At 46.6% G+C, this 17,458-nt stretch overlaps 2 long non-coding RNA genes across 4 annotated transcripts; both read left to right on the top strand.

Moving 5' to 3' along the window:
- Positions 1-2,061: 2,061 nt before the first annotated feature.
- Positions 2,062-5,393, top strand: LOC130143356 (uncharacterized). 3 transcript variants are annotated; one of them, XR_008819720.1, is made up of 4 exons: positions 2,062-3,850; positions 4,059-4,149; positions 4,637-4,752; positions 4,908-5,393. It is a non-coding gene; the product is annotated as an uncharacterized LOC130143356 (long non-coding RNA). The 3 variants fall into 3 exon arrangements; XR_008819719.1 differs by having other exon boundaries at positions 2,062-3,901; positions 3,992-4,149; XR_008819721.1 differs by lacking the exon at positions 4,908-5,393 and having other exon boundaries at positions 2,062-3,901; positions 3,992-4,149; positions 4,654-4,768.
- Positions 5,394-5,475: 82 nt separating this feature from the next.
- Positions 5,476-10,582, top strand: LOC130143360 (uncharacterized). Its single transcript, XR_008819724.1, has 2 exons — positions 5,476-5,988; positions 10,218-10,582. It is a non-coding gene; the product is annotated as an uncharacterized LOC130143360 (long non-coding RNA).
- The last annotated feature ends 6,876 nt before the right edge of the window (positions 10,583-17,458 follow it).

Raw genomic sequence — 17,458 nt, 5'->3', positions numbered from 1 at the left:
CCTGCAACCTCAGCATGTGCTGACAGGAGTAACGGGGGCTGGAGCGGAGTGGAGAGCCCGCGGCCAGGCTCTGTTATGCTCCTGCAGGAAGGGGAACTTGACGGTACCACAGAGCTGATGAGATGTCCACTGCCATGATTTTCCCTTTTATAACAAATTCTACCAGGGACGAGCAATGACGGAAAAGGCAGGAATATGGTTACCCCAGTACTTCACAGTCCCTTGAACTTGTTGTAGTTCCAGCGTACTGGATGGGTTGTGCCCAGATTCTTTCTTTTCCAGTGAGTCTGGTGGAAGAGAGGCAGCTCCTGCAACCCACCAGACTCCTTGGAATTTAACTTCTCGTGCTGGCCCTTGGCACTTTGACTCTGGGACTTCCAGTCCCAACTGGATTAGTGTTGCCCAAATGGTTTTCATTGCATCTGTAATGCTTTCTGGCCCTTCTGCCCCGCTGAGGATGCCATCGATGTATCGATAGACTGTGAGGCCAGGTGGAATGGTGATCTGTGCTAAGGCTGTGGCCGGAGCATTGTGAGCGATAGTGGGGCAGTGTTTGTATCCTTGCGGAAAACTGTTTGAAAACATACTGAGTCCCGCTCCAGGCAAAGGCAAACCGGGCTTTTTCTTGTGCGGAGCGGAATCACGAGGAATGCATCTCTAACACGTAAAGCATCTAAAGCTAACCTAACATCTATGCTAACCCTAATGTCCCACAAAAATCACTGGGTTACTGACAATGAAAGGAGAGGAAACAGCACTGTGAGAACGAAAATATCCCACTAAGTCCATTTTTTTGTCTACCTATACAGCAGAAGTGTTCTTTCGTGTTAAAGTCAGAGTATGTTCTGATTTGCACTGCCCCACTAAATGGTTTGATGCTGGAAAGGTTTACTAAGAAATAACTGTTAGTGTTCTTCCTGGTTATGCACCCACATCTTATAATGAAAAAATTAGATGATAACGTCTTTGCTGTGCTACACTGTTCTATAACTGAGAGTTAGGTTCTGTTTCATTTTAAGCATTCTCAAAAAAATACGGATAGTTACAGCTTTTACTAACAGCACTGCGGCAAATGTGAATTCACAGGTGGGCTTTTAAGCCTCACCTCAGCATGTTTGGTGTAGGAACAAACATTACAAGTACTCCAGTATTTTTGCCAGTGCTTTCCTGCACAAATTGTATTAAAAGCATAGATTCTTCTGGTCTTCCATGCAGAAAGTATGGTGAGAATAAATCTGATATTAAAATGACTTCTTCAGATGTCAGAGGTTTATTTAGAAATGTCCACTACCTGTATTTTTTCTTATATACTTGCAGCGGGTCGTAACAACCTGCAGAGAAGGTATGCAAAGTATGTCATCCCTATTATTTCCATTCCTGGGTTATGATAGAATTTGGCACAGAATTTTAGATCAGTTGCAAAAAGTAGTGCTGGGCCACGCATATTCAGATTGATCCATGATCCCAGGTAGCTGTATGGGATTTGGTCATTTTCTTTAATAAGTAAAGGAAAACTGCATGTATTATAGAAATGAGAATTTAGTGAGGCAAAGGGCAGGTCCAGTTCCTTTTCGACTACTACACAGAGATATTCTAATACATCAAATGAAAAGAATTTCTAAAGAAGTAGACCTTTCTGAGCTGGAGAAGAGGTAGATGAAATAGAAAAGATAGAACTAAAATCTGCAGCAAAATATTGCCTCTAAAGGAAGATGTGTTGGGGTTTTTTTCTTTCACGGAAACAAATGAACAATTCCTCTGCGATTCTCCAGACTGGAAATTTGCAAAAAGCTGTGTAGCGTGGTTTTCAGTAGTATAAAAAGCAAAAGCTCTTCAGGGTTTCAAGTACACCTTTGCAACAGCTGTGAAAAAAATGCAAGCATGCAGATTGTTCCATTGTATGAAAGCACCTTCATTTACTACTGATTTGTCAAACAGGGAATAAACTAGCAGTGACGACTGTTGGAAAGTTTTAGGTGAATAAAAAAATCCTCCAAACCAGGAAAAATACTGTGCTGTCAGGTAGCTGCAGCTTTGCTGTGTGAGCTTAATATTCACGTAGAGACTTTTTCTAAATGCGTCACTTAAGGCAGGGATGGCTTCTAATTCTAAAAAGTCATTTGCCTAGAGCAGTCGCTCATGTGCCACATACAGGATTTTTATGCTAACACTATTAAAAAATTTCCCTAGAAAATTTTCCACCTCCTTCGAGTAAATACAACCAATGTCCCTAACTGTCTCAGTTTCCTATTCCACCATAGGTTGCTGTATTTCAAAGACAAAGTTAACCAACGGCTGGTTACTAACCGAGGGCTCAAACCCATTTTTGCAGCAGTCAGGTAGAGAGTGGCCATTTAGTCTGGACCCACTGAAGTGCCAATGTAAATACAAACAAAATAAGGTCTATCAAACTTTAGATTCTCTAGCAAAACAACGGAAAAGATATGAAGAACTACGTCTTGTCTACTGTCTGTTTCCCATATGTGTTGTGATCGGCTCCCTGGAAAACAAGAGGCTGGACTGGTCCTGGCTGTGCCCATGAGCTTGCCAGCTGAGTGCTAGGTGGTAGCAAGGAGAGCACTAGAGAAAAGCACAGACCCATTGACCCAGCACCACCGTTCTCATGTTCTTCATGCATGTGAGGCCTGTTAGCCATTGTACTTGTGTTTATTCTAACACAGGACATCAGTCAACAGTCACAACACCGGTGGATTACCAGCACTTCCGTCATATGCTTCACATATAGTGTTACAGGAGAAATTTACACAGATGTGGGTACCACTAGGTTTGCTTTAATCGCCCCTCAGAGCTGGGCCACCACCCCAGCGAGTGGCAGAGAGCAAAGGGATACAGCACGGCTTATATACACTTCTCAAACCATTAGTCAACGTCCAAAGTTTTTAGAAGTTTCCTTTGGTCTTGTCCATTCTGCAAATCCATCACCTGACCCTGTCCCTGTTGATTCATCTGTTTGCTTCCAGTCTCTGCCTCGGTTCCAAGCTCTTCCTCGGATCGTGATCTTTCTGCCTGCTTTAACTCACACACTCCTTCAAGCACACTTAGTCTTTGAGCAATTCCTATGCACATATACTGATTTTTTTTTCTTGAAACACCTGCATTTCTGCGAGCACCTGTGTGCACAAGGTGATCATCTGTTGTTTCTGTGTTCTCCCAGTGATTAACTGGACTGGGTGTTAAACCAGCCTTGGATTAGGGCTATACTGGGGACGAGGCCTGGTTCTGCCACTTAGCTGCTTTAGCACTTTAAATTTCTGAATTCAAAACACATTTTCTTTAACAAGCAATACCAGAACAATGGAGAACAATTAACAAGGGTTTGGTCAGTGCTGTGACAAAATAATGACAATTATTATTTCTGGTGTAGGTTGCTGTATGTCGTATTTATGAAACTAGGATTTGCCGGAAGAAAAATGTTCTATTTCACACCCACAGATGAGCTCACTGAGATGAGCATCCACGTTTTAACAAGCCTTTACATCAAAGGCTGTAAACGAGTGTCAGTCTGCACAACCACCTGGGAATCTTGTGTTGTTCCAGGCACATCTTTTTGTCCCATTCAATACCTTGTCTGTGTGATTTGCCTTTAGTCTGTCCTGTGCTTTCCTGCTAAAGATTTATAGGCTTCAGTCTTCTGATACTGCTCCAGCTCCCGCATCTAATGCTCCTTATCTCTATCTGCTCCATCAAGGTGTTGCTGAAACAAAGAAGTCCAAGAGTACCAGGGAGTTGCCTCCCCTTCAGGAGGAAGGGAAGAAAAACAACTTGCCAGATGAAGTGCTGATCCATTTCACCTATGCAAACAGGAAAGGAGTGAAGAAACAATGAGAATGTACGTGAGATGCAAAGACGCAGGATTTCCGGATAATATTGCTGTATTCTGGTGTGTCGTGTCCGTGTCTCCCCACCCTCCCGCCTTTCCCTTTTTTTTTTTAAATTCAAATCACTATTCTGTTAACTCTTTTTTTTTTAGATCAAGCTTTAACGTTCAGATCTGTAACAGCAGGGTTCCAATACGCCCTTGGTTTTTTGCCCCACAGAAAAAAATGCACTACCATTCTACAACCACACACTTTTCCCATCTGAGAGGCGAACAAAACATCATGGCTATTGGAAAAGAGTAGCATAAAGGTAAAAGAGCCTAGGTGATATCAATTTAAGCTATCTGCGTTTAGGTTAAAAGAAAACTTCAGGCTAGGAAGAAAAAAAATATTTCACACGTGCATAATAGAATGAGCTTAACTGGAGAACTCTTTAGGGGGACCAATGAACCGAAAACCATTTAAGGGGTGGTCACAGCACTTGCTAAAGGGATCCTTTCCAGAAAAAAAAAAAGTTGTTGAGCAAGTTTTTCATCCAATGAGTTTAAAATTCAATGGAAGTAAGTACTCAATCTGAGTGAACATTAGTCACTGGGCATGCCTTTTTATTTTCATTACGTCATCACAAGAATACATGCAATAGTTATAAATTTCATGCATTTGCAAACCTGTTTTGATGCTGCTGAGGACACAGTTAACATTCTAGATTGGGGTGCAAATTTAGTGATGCTGGGTTTGCGTTTCTGTTGGACACTGTATTCTTCCAGAAGACATTAATTCTTCTCTTCTGTCTCCAGCAATGTGCTGCTGACAGAGTACAGTAACTGAGTCAAAAACAACACAAGTTTTTCCTCAGCTTGTGTCTTGGATGGATTGTTTTGAATCAGTAAGGAGGAGTTCTACTCTACTACCTGTAAGTAGATGTCCTAGGTTTTCTAGCACAGATCTATACAGTTCTTTAAATATTTCTTTATATATATATATTATTTTTTTTTCTTATAAAACTTAAACAAGAAGAATGATTTTTAGGGTGTTTACTGTATAACTATAGTAATGGTCTTTTTCTAGGGGAGACTCGCTATTCGGTCAGCTCAACCAGTCCTTATTTCAGTCAATTCCAGCCAGCTCAGCGGTCCTTATGCTCACCAAACACAACAAGCAGTAGCAGGACTGCAAGGCTGGGACAGGGGAAGCGCGAGACTTTCCCTTCAACTGTTGTGTCAGACAACTAGTTTGCTGTTGCTGCAGCTCAGACACTTTTCCCCTGGGTTGCGGGACACTCACCCACACACAGTAGTATACTATTGTTATCGATTTGTTAATAAGTTAAGATTGATTGACTTTATTTGATTGATTATTTGATTTTATAGAATTATTTTATAGAATAGAAATATAGAAGGATAAAAATATATTTTGAGGAAACTTATAATTGCTCAGTAAAAGCTGCTATGAGACCCTCTGTACATCCTGTACCAAGGCCAGAAGAATGGGCTGGAATTATTGTTGAAACTTAGGTAATAATTTAGGGTTTGAAAGGTTTCTTTGTATCTGACCAGTCTTCTGTACGCAGAGGTGTACTGAAATGTCAGAATATGAGATTAATGGAAATTGGGAAGAGTCGACTGGAACAGCTTGTGGTTACCTGCCAAGAAACCGTGAACTTTAGTAAAAGGTAATTCCGGCCGGGGGAGATCGCGACCACCGACTCACATACCACCTACCCAAATCGTACCCCAGACCCATTTCTAGACCTTTCTAAGCTCTACTGCGCAGAATCGGATATAGGAGGAGAGTATGTTAATGATTTACTGGAAATATTATGATTATGTATGAATAATTAATGAATATGTATGAATAAGTTCTATATATGGAATCTGATTTTGAGACCTGGCGTGCGTTGATCGTGAGGGGACTCGCTCACGCACCCGGCCGTTAATAAAGAAGTGTCTGCTTATCTACATCACATTGGTGTCGATAAGGTCTTCATTCCGAGATTTCGGTAACAGTTTTGGCGACCCAGATGGGACCTCGCTGAAGGAGACCAGAGGAGTCGGGGACCTGATCGGTTCCAGCCAGCACCGAGGATTTCTCGGGGACACCCATCGATCCCCGATCCGTAAGGCTCTTCGCGACGTTCCCTGGATTTTTGGTAGGACACTTCTTTTTTTCAATTGTATTAAGTGGGTTGGAGTCCCACTAAAGTAAGTAAGTGCACTAGAGGAAGTGGGTAGGAGTCCCACTATAATAAGTGTATGGTAAGGAGTGGGATGGAGACCCACCAGTGGGTTTGAGTCTCACTGAGTAAGTCTGCCTGTCAGACGCGGTGAAAGCTGCGCAGGGTTGGACTAAAAGGATCCTTGTGGAAGTGGAAGCCTAGGCGCCTGCCCGTAAGACATGAGCGAAAGCTATAGCAGGGTTGGACAAAAGTGGAAACAAGAGAAACTATATGCTATAGTGTTCTCTAAGGTAGTGCCTCTAACAAGAAGTTAGAAGAAGTTTTTGGGGTTTTTTGTTGTTTTTGTGAGTTTGTGTATTAAGAAGAAAATTAAGAGGTATAATATTGTGTTATATGTTTGTTTAAAGTAACTGTGGGAAAGTGTGAGTGTGGCTGTAAGGGTGAGACGTGTAATTGAGAACGAAAGCGAGTGTGGAGTGTGGATCCGCAGATCGGAGTGACAGAGTTGAATAATTGTGTATTGTACTGTGAGTAATTACACCATGGCAACTAAATTAACTCGGTTGTTTAAAAGTAAAAGCATGGGTAATCTTGCTGTAAATGACAAAATCCTGAAAAATTCTTTGTTGGGATGTTTATTGGCACATTGGGGAAATTTACAGGATGATCTGCAAAAGAGCCAGATGATTGAGTATTGTAATAATTTGAGTATTGTAATAATTGGTGGCCTTTGTATATATCGGATGATCAGGAAAAGTGGCCCACGAATAGGACACTGAATTATAACACTATTTTGCAGTTAATGCTGTATTGTAAAAGAGAAGGGAAATAGAATAAAATGCCAGATGTGGATTTGTTTTCTTTTACTTAAGACAAAGAAAGGATTGGCAGATGAATGTAAGCTAACTATTGGAGATAATTTGGTAACGGCTATAACTTCTGATAATAAGAAAGTAGAAAAAAATGTTGTTTAAATTGTGAGATTGGGAGTGGATACAGGAGCAACATTTTTTTATTAAATACCTGTAAAGGAAAAATTGGAACAAAAACAGGCCATTCCTGCAACCCCTGGATTTGAAATTTGGGAATAAGATAATTACACATGAATTTTTGTGTGTACCAAAATGTCCGATACCCTTCTTAGGAAGAGACTTGTTATCCAAATTAAATGCACAGATTGCTTTTGACGAAGGAGAACTTTTCTTGAAAATACCTGAGTCAAAAACGGGAGAAGTTTTGATGATACAAGAAAAGGTAAAGGAACAAGAAATTCCACCGGAGGTGGATTTGGCAGTGATCCCTACTGTATGGGAAACAAATATTCCTGGTAAATCGAAACTAGCAGAACCTGTTAAAATAGATTTGAAGGAAGGCGCAGGAACAGTGAGAATTAAACAGTATCCAATCAAACCGGAAGTGAGACAGGAATTGAAGAAATTGAGTGATAAATTTTTGGAGTATAAAATTTTGGAAGAATGTGAATCTGAGTATAATACTCCTATTTTACCAGCCAGAAAACCTTCGGGTGAATATAGACTGGTACGAGACTTGAGAGCAGTAAATCAAATAGTTAAGGATATTTATCCTGTAGTAGCAAACCCTTATACACTGTTAACAGCATTGAGGGAGAATTATCAGTGGTTTAAAGTGCTTGATTTAAAAGATGCTTTCTTTTGTATACCTTTGGAAAAGGAAAGCAGAAAACTGTTTGCTTTTGAATGGGAAAATCCTCAAACCGGGCAAAAGATGCAGCTGACATGGACTAGATTACCCCAAGGATTTAAAAACAGTCCAACTATTTCTGGAAATCATTTAGCAAAGGAATTTGAAATCTGGAAACAGGACAAACCAAGACCTGGGCATTTACTTTTACAATATGTGGATGATGTATTGATTGCTACAGAAGAAAGATTTACTTGTATACAGGTGACCATTGACCTCTTGAATTTCCTGGGACTAAATGGGTATAAGGTATCCAGGAAGAAAGCCCAAATAGCCCGCCAGACTGTGATATATCTGGGCTTTGAGATTTCAAAAGGGCAACGACAATTAGGAAAAAATCACAAAGAAGCTATTTGTGGTATACCTGAGCCGAGAAATATTCATGAACTCGGAGCATTTTTGGGAATGACCGGGTGGTGTCGCCTTTGGATCATGAACTATGGGCTAATAGCTAAACCGCTGTACGAGGCCCAAAAGAATTCCCCCTTTGTATGGGGCCCACAACAGCAAAGGCTTTTGTAGAGTTAAAACGTGCCTTAATGTCTGCACCTGCTTTGGGACTGCTGGATCTAACCAAAGATTTCCAGCTGTTTGTTCATGAAAGGCAACACCTTGCACCGGGCGTGTTAACCCAGAGGATAGGAAGCTGGAAACGACCAGTCGGATATTTCTCTAAACAACTGGACACAGTGAGTAGAGGGTGGCCAAACTGCCTTCGAGCAGTGGCAGCAACAGTGATGCTCATACAAGAAGCTCGGAAATTGACTTTGGGAAGAACAGTAACAGTCTATGTCCCACACATGGTGATAACTGTCCTAGAACAGAAGGGGGGACACTGGCTGTCCCCCAGCCGAATGATGAAGTACCAGGTGGTATTGACTGAATAAGATGATGTGATTCTAAAGACAGCTAACCTGGTAAATCCTGCAGTGTTTTTAAGTTCCATACAGGAAGAAGGACGACTGGAACATGATTGCTTGGCTACCATCGAGTATGTTTATTCCAGTTGTGAAGATCTGAAGGGTGTGCCACTGGAGCGACCAGACTGGGAATTGTATACTGATGGAAGCAGCTTTATGGAACAAGGAGTCCAATACGCCGGATATGCGGTAACAACAGAGACTACAGTTATAGAAGCAGGAGCATTGGCGAGTACTACATCAGCCCAAAAGGCGGAACTCATCGCTTTAATTCGAGCCTTAGAACTAAGCAAAGACAAGAGAGTAAATATCTGGACTGATTCAAAATATGCCTTTGGGGTAGTGCATGTCCACGGAGCTTTGTGGAAAGAGAGGGGGTTATTGTCCTCCTAAGGATCAAACATTAAGCATCAAACAGAAATTTTATGATGATTGCAAGCAGTTCAAAAGCCAGATCAAGTAGCAATCATGCACTGTAAGGCACACCAGTTTGGGAATACAAAAATAATAGCTGGGAATAATTTAGCTGATAAAACAGAAAAAAAAAAAAAAAAGGTAGCAAAGAAACAAGCATTGCAAATGGCAATAATTCCTTCTAAAACAGTAACCCGTCCTAGGGAAAACCCGAGATATTCAGAGGAAGATGACAAATTGGGTCAGTTATTAAATGCTAAGAAAAACTTAGCTGGATGGTGGATAACTCCTAATGGACAGGTAGTAATTCCACCTCCTGTGATGAGAGAGATAATTCAAACGAGACATCAAGAATGTCACTGGGGGGCAGAAGCCTTAGTAACATCTTTACGAAAGCAAGTAATATCAGTTAAGATGTTGGGAATAGCTAAAATGGTAACTCAAAGTGTGAAGTATGTTTGAAAAATAATCCAGTGATTAAGAAAAAGGTTCAAATGGGTAGACTGAAATCTGGTACAGAACCTGGAGATGATTGGCAAGTAGATTCTTCAGAGTTACCTATAGACAGAATGGGTACCGGTACATCCTGGTAAGGGTTGATACTTTTACAGGATGGCCAGAAGCCCTTCCCTGTCGCACCACACAAGCAAAAAGAGGTTGTGAAGTGGTTATTACAAGAAATAATTCCGAGATTTGGAGTTCCTATTGGAATTTCCTCTGACAGAGGTCCACACTTTGTGGCTGAAGTAGTCCAAAGCATTAGCAAAGTATTGGGTATTAATTGGGATTTGCATGCGTCTTGGAGGCCACAATCTAGTGGAAAAGTGGAGAGGATGAATCAAACTTTGAAATGACAAATAAGTAAAATTTGTCAAGAAACCAGTCTAAAGTGGCCTCAGGCACTTCCATTGGCATTATTATGAATCAGGGTACAGCCAAATAGTGGAACCTCAGTCAGTCCTTATGAATTATTATATGGAAAACCATATGAGTCTCCAGAACCAAATCTAAACATACATGTAAAAGGAAAACAAGATGTGTATAACTAATTGCTTTTTCTAAGGAAAACTTTGGCTGCGATTTGGAGTGCAGTAATTTGGAATAGACCTTTACCCCTGGAAAATTCAGTGCATGATTTCCAACCAGGAGACTATGTCTATGTGAAGACCTGGACCTCCGAACCTTTGCAGGAGCGCTGGAGAGGACCTTTCCGGATACTGTTGACCACTTTTACAGCTATCAAGATAGCAGAATCAGATGCTTGGATACATTATACTCGAGTGAAGAAAGCACCTACTCCATGGAAGATTGTCAATCGTGACCCAGAGACTTTAAAATTGACACTGAAACATGTCTAATTTTTATATTGGATTTTATTTTGGTCGGTAGTGTTGGTGGGATCATGGGCCGGCTTGGTGGACAGGAACAAAAGACAAATAGAAACAGAACAAGTAATTGACATTCCCAAACAAATGGCTGAGGAAAATTTGATGGTAGGATTGATTAAAGAATTTGCCAGTTTACAAAACGTCACGCAGATCACTGCTTGTTTGCCAATACCGAGGGCAGTAGGTGAACCTATTCCATGGGGAATTTTAACTATGAATCTGACTAATCTGGAACATAAAAATGAAACCACCTATTGTGAACAAAGGCCAGTGACTCAATGGTATGAACAAGTAAAGGTTATTAGAAAACAGTGGAAGTCGCCAGGTAAAGAAACAGATTGTAAAAAAAAAAAACCCCCGAAACTATTGAATTATGATTTTATAACAGGATCCCGACCTAGTGCCATAGCTTGAGTTCTTCTTCCTGGGGGTCCAAATCTCCACTTAGGATGGTGTTCTTATGATGAACAACTTAAAACCAATGTGAGCAGAAGTATCATGAAATGGACGTGTAACAAAACTGGCCAAGGTACACAATTAGTAGAACAATGGGACTCTATATGGTCTATGTCCATATTTTCCCATTTTCAGTACATGGCCAGAACTTCTTGGTGTTTTACCTGGGATGGAAAAGTTTTTTCAGTATTACCCTGGGTCAATGATAGGTCAACTTCATCGGGAGAGAAGGAAAATAAAGTAGTGCCATGGTGGAAATGTGAAAAAGTGTATGATTGCAGTAAAGCAGACTTAGTAATCCAAAGAATTCCTCTGTAGGCCACTGTTTTAACATATGGTTGTTTTTGTCAAGGTCTTAAGAACACTCTTAATTTAACCAGCACTTTTATAGTTAGAAAAGGAACTTTGTTTAGTTGTAGTAAAACTACTATTTGAAGTCCAGGACATTTAGTTCGGGCATTAAGAGATGGAACCTGGACCACTCATCTAGCATTAGATGGTAAAGTGAAACAAATTATTTTAGGCATGCCAACATTGTGTCCGATTTGGAAGAAATCACCATTTAGAGGATCTCTAGAGAATATAGAACTGAAACGAATAAAGAGATCTGAGACAAATGATGATAATCTGAATGAACCATCTACAGGAGTGAAAATTGGCTGGGCACGTGAATCACTTTTATATCCTATAGCTTCATATAGAAACAGCATGGCTTTACAAGTTAACTGGTCAAGTGGAAAAATTAGCAAACGTTACTAAAAAGGGGTTTAAGGAATTGAATATACAATTACAGGCGACCTCTAGAATGACTTTACAAATAGAATGGCACTAGATATGCTCCTACTTAAAGAACATGGAGTGTGTGGATATCTCAAGGATAAATTGGACCACTGTCATATCCACATTCCAAATGTCACTCAGGATGTGGAACATGATCTAGACCTATTAGGAAAAATTGAAAAAGAAACTGAAACAATTCAAAAGGATATGTCAGAAGATTGGCTTGGAAAAATTTTTAACAAATTAGGATGGAACTTGAGTGTTGACGGCGAGGGAAGTCAAGCGGGCAAACTCAATATGAGTGATAGAGCAAGCTTCGATTCATTACGGCGCGATTATGTCTTATATACAGTTCCAGTTAATTATGCCTACTAGTCATCTGCTGATTGGTTAAGCTCTAAAGGGTTACATTTTCATACGTCCTCCTACTTGCGGTTTCTGCGGATAGCTAGCTACATATTTTTTTTCTCTCTTGTCTACGCGAATTCCTCAAAGTTATTTACAACATTAGGCACAAGGTCAGTGTTTTTCTCAGCTTCCTTATCAGCATGCCTCAGCACAGCTGCAAGGCCTGCTTCAGCTAACTTACGCTAACTTTGTTTCACAAAGATCTTTAAGGGAGTCATGGCCGTGATCACACAGCCATTCTGCAACACTTGAGCTCTTGGATACAATCCATAATCAAAACTTTGTTTTTGTTACCGATTGTCTTTTTGATGATCATGCTAGTATATGCATGTTTGAAGAAGCAGTTTACCAATAGGATTGCAGTCAATCGTATGATTATGAGAGAAGTACCTACTAGTCCACCAAGGTATAGCCCACCACCAAAATATGTGGAAACAAATGATATGTAAATAATGTGAAAGTATTGAAATAATAATTTTCAACACTTCCAAAGGGGGGAAATGTTATTGATTTGTTAATAAGTTAAGATTGATTGACTTTATTTGATTGATTATTTGATTTTATAGAATTATTTTATAGAATAGAAATATAGAAGGATAAAAATATATTTTGAGGAAACTTATAATTGCTCAGTAAAAGCTGCTATGAGACCCTCTGTACATCCTGTACCAAGGCCAGAAGAATGGGCTGGAATTATTGTTGAAACTTAGGTAATAATTTAGGGTTTGAAAGGTTTCTTTGTATTTGACCAGTCTTCTGTATGTAGAGGTGTACTGAAATGTCAGAATATGAGATGAATGGGAACTGGGGAGAGTCGACTGGGACAGCTTGTGGTTACCTGCCAAGAAACCGTGAACTTTAGTAAAAGGTAATTCCGGCAGGGGAGATCGCGACCACCGACTCATACACCACCTACCCAAATCGTACCCCAGACCCATTTCTAGACCTTTCTAAGCTCTACTGCGCAGAATCGGATATAGGAGGAGAATATGTTAATGATTTACGGGAAATATCAGGGTTATGCATGAATACTTAATGAATATGTATGAATAAGTTCTATATATGGTGTCTGATTTTGAGACCTGGCGTGCGTTGATCGTGAGAGGACTCGCTCACGCACCCGGCCGTCAATAAAGAAGTGTCTGCTTATCTACATCACATTGGTGTCGATAAGTTCTTCATTCCGAGATTTCGGTAACAATATGACTCCACCACTTGTTTCGAGAACGACTTCGCAGTCGTTAGCTAGCCAAAACCAGGCTTACGCAGCATTTTGGCTGCGGACAAGTGCAAAAGGCCGCGGTTCCGCATCTCGCCCCAGAAAGCGGGCAGCACAGCTCTTGTGGTGCGCTGCACATGGCTACCAGGGCAAAGTGAGAAGCACCACCACGAGAAGAAGCACCAGCCGCCCGTTCAGAGCCGCGGCGGGCGGGGGCTGGGCTGCCGTTCCGCGCCGGGCCGGGGCTCGGTGCCGCCGCGGGCTCCCCTCAGCCTGCCGGCCCCGGGGCTCTGCGGGGGCCGCCCGCGGGGTGCGGGCTGTGCCCACAGCGGCTGCCTGGGGGGGCTCGGTCCCGAGGCGAAGCTGCTGGCCGAGAGCAGCTGCCGCTCGGTGTCACAGCCCCCCGGCCCGCCGCTGACCCCGCCCTGCAAGGCGCTGCACTTGCTTACAGACGCCCTGCCGAGAGCAACCGAGCTGCCCCTGCGAGCGGCTGGCACGGCGGAAAGCAAATCCTCGCCGGAGGGTACCCGCTGCCGGGGGGCGGGGGGCGGGCGGCGGGTGGGGGGGAGGGAGGGAGGCAGGAGGAGGAAAGACCCCGCTCCCTTGTCCCACCTTTCAGCCCTGCCGCGTGCTCTGCACCCCTTCACTCCGGTAACGGCTCACTTTCCCGTCGCAGGGAGCGGCTCTGAACACAAGAGCTCGTGATGGCTTAGTGGTGCAAGGGGAAACCTAGTGGGGGCTTCTCCTAAGCCACACATTTACACCGCTCGTTTTTCCCTACTCAGAAAGTGCAAAGGCTCTTCTCTTTTGTAAAAAAATAATTTAAAGGTGCTGTTACTAACAGCTGCTTCCAAATGCAAACAGAGCAAATGCACCCGTTTCCCACAGCGAAACAGAGCGCATCATACGCAAAGGACTGAAATGCTTGAGGCACGTAGATGCTTTTGCATACGGAGGCAATGAGTGTGAATGCCGGGCTGCGAGTGGGCAGAGGGCAGAGCGAAGGGAACGCCGCAGCCGCAGCGAGCACTCCCGGGGCCCGGTGGTGTAAACTGGGCTGAGACCCGGCCCAGTGCTCGCCCGGCCAGTGCTCAGCGCAGGGCTGGTGGGGACCTGCTGCCACCTGGCGACCAAACGTGGGTACTGCACCTGCCCGGGACCTAGACCCCTGGGACCGGGACCCCCCGCGGCTCGGACCGGGACCGGGACCGGGATTCTCGCAGCTCAGGACTGGGACCTGGACCACCGGGACCCCTGACCCCGCGGCTCGGGACCGGGACCCCGGCGGCTCCGGACCGAACCGGGACCCCGGGGACCGGGACACCCTGCGGCTCGGGACGGGGACCGGGACCCCCGCGGCTCGGACCGGGACCGGGACCAGGACCTGGACCGGGATTCTCGCAGCTCAGGACTGGGACCTGGACCCCTGGGACCCGTGACCCCCGTGGCTCGGGACCGAACCGGGACCCTGGGGACTGGGACCCCCCGCGGCTCGGACCCGGACGGGGACCCCGGGGACCGGGACCCCCGCGACTCAGAACCGGGATCCCGGGACCAGGACCCGCTGCGGTTCGGGACAGGGACCCACGTGGCTCGGGACCGGGACCCCTGTGACTGGGACCCCCGCGGCTCGGGACCGGGACGTCCGCGGCTCGGGACCGGGACCGGGACCCCGAGGACTGGAACCCCCGAGGCTCACGACCGCGAACGGGACCCCGGGGACTGGGACACCTTGCGGCTCGGGACGGGGCCGGGACCCCCGCGGCTCGGGACGGGGAACACCGCGGCTCGGGACCGGGACCCGGACCCCCGGGACTGGGACCCCCGTGGCTCGGACCGAGACCGGGACTGGGACCGGGATTCTCGCAGCTCAGGACTGGGACCCGGACAACTGTGGCCCGTGACCCCCGCGGCTAGGGACCAGGAGCTGGGACCTCCGCGGCTCGGGACCGGGACCCCGGGGACCGGGACGCCCGCCGCTCGGACCAGGGACCGGGACCCCGGGGACCGGGACACCCCGCGGCTCAGGACCGGGACCGGGACCCCCGCGGCTCGGGACAGGGACCCCTGCGGCTCGGGACCGCGACCGGGATCCTCGGAACCAAGACCCCCGCGGCTCGGACCAGGGACCGGGACCGGGACCCCCGGGACTGGGACCCCCCGCGGCTCGGACCGGGACCGCGACTGGGACCGGGATTCTCGCAGCTCAGGACTGGGACTTGGACCACTGGGACCCGTGACCCCCGTGGCTCGGGAGCGAACCGGGCCCCGGACCCCCGCAGCTCGGGACCGGGACCCCGGGGACACGGACCCTAGCGGTTCGAGACCAGGACCGGCACCCCCGGGACCTTGACCCCCGCGGCTAGAGACCCACCGGGACCCTCGGGACCGGGACCCCCGCAGCTCGGACCGGGACCAGGTCTGTGACCTCCGGGGCCGGGACCCCCGCACCTCGGGACCGGGACCGGGATCCTTGGGCCGGGACCCCCGCGGCTTGGATCAGGGACCGAGACTGGGACCCCCGCGGCTCGAACGGGGACCAGGACTGGGACGGCCGGAACCGGGACCCCCGCGGCTTGGATGAGGGACCAGGACTGGGACCCCCTGCGGCTCAGGACCCTCTGCGTCTCGCAGCGAGACCAAGACCTGGAGCCCTGGGACCGTGACCCCTGCGGCTGACGGCTCGAACCGGGACCGAAACCCCCGTGGCCGGGACCCCTGCGGCTTGTGACCTGGACCGGGACCCCCGGAACCGGGACCCATGCGGCTCGGGACCGGGTCCGGGACCGGCACCCCCGCGGCTCAGGCTGGTTCCGAAACCAGGACCACCGGGACCACCGCGGCTTGGGACAGGGACCAGGACCCCCGCGGCTCGGATCGGGACGGGGACCGGGACAGCCGGGTCTGGCGCCTCCGCAGCTCGGGACCTGGACCGAGATGTCTGGGCCCGGGACCCCCGCGGCTCGGACCGGGACAGGGACCGGGACAGCCGGGACAGGCGCCCCCGTAGCTCAGGCCGGGCCTGAAACCAGGACCGCCGGGACCGGGATGACCGGGACCAGGACCCCCGCGGCTTGGGACAGGGACCGGGACCCCCGCGGCTGGGGACCGGGACAGGGACCGGGATCGCCGGGACCGGCGCCCCCATGGCTCAGGACCGCGACCGGGACGAGGCTCTGAGGTCGGGACCAGGACCGGGACCCCCGCAGCTCGGGACTGGAACTGGGACCGGGACACCCATGGCTCAGGATTTGGACGACCGGGACCGGGACCCCTGCGGCTCGGACCAGGATCCCCGGGCTCGGACCGGGACTCACCGGACTAGGGCTCGAGACCTAGACTGGGACCGGGAACCCCGGGATGGTGACCCTTGCGGCTCGGACCGGGCCAGGACCGGGAACCACAGGGCTCGGACCGGGACCGGGACCCTGGGACCGGGACCCCCGCGGCTTTGATAAATGAATTGTAAAGGCAAACCAGCTCGTTTTATCATGACTTGTGGAAATGCATCCGTATCCTGTGCTGACGTGCTGTTTTGTTTTGCTGCAAACCACACAAGTCTGCATCTAGAGAGGACAACGTATCAGTCATCACCAGTGTCCTTACACAGCCTCTTCACAGCCTCACTGCCGGGACCGCAGGCGTGCTCTTGCCTTTTCCAGGCATCCGAGTGATGAGTTTTGCCTCAATATTGCCTCCACAATATTTTATTTTTCCTCAGTATTTTCAGATGACTCCTAATACAGTTTCACATATGAAGCACTTTACTCACTTGTGTAGATCATTCAAAACAAAAAACCCCACCCACCCACCATGAATAGTGTATCTACGTATTTTGCCACAATGCAGGTATGTTTTTTAATTATAATTTCCAATTCAGTACCAGGGTTAGTTTAAATAATTTAATTTTTCTTCTAAATGCTTTACCAAAACACGTAACAAATTCTCCCTCTATGAATGCTCTGCCAGCGCATGCTATAAGCTTGGCAACTTGATCGCTTGCTCAAAGTGATGATATATTGAGCTGCTTTTGCTTCACAAAAATATTTTGCTGAGTTGTCAACCCATGTTTCACTCTTAATAACTTTTCTCACTTGTCCGACCAAAGAATCATATTTATCTTTATGTTGAGTTTC

This window comes from Falco biarmicus, unplaced genomic scaffold (genome assembly GCF_023638135.1).
Source record: "Falco biarmicus isolate bFalBia1 unplaced genomic scaffold, bFalBia1.pri scaffold_27, whole genome shotgun sequence".
Lineage (NCBI taxonomy): Eukaryota > Metazoa > Chordata > Aves > Falconiformes > Falconidae > Falco > Falco biarmicus.
The sequence above is the reverse complement of the archived record's forward strand: the minus strand, read 5'-3'. Positions and strand labels throughout refer to the sequence as shown.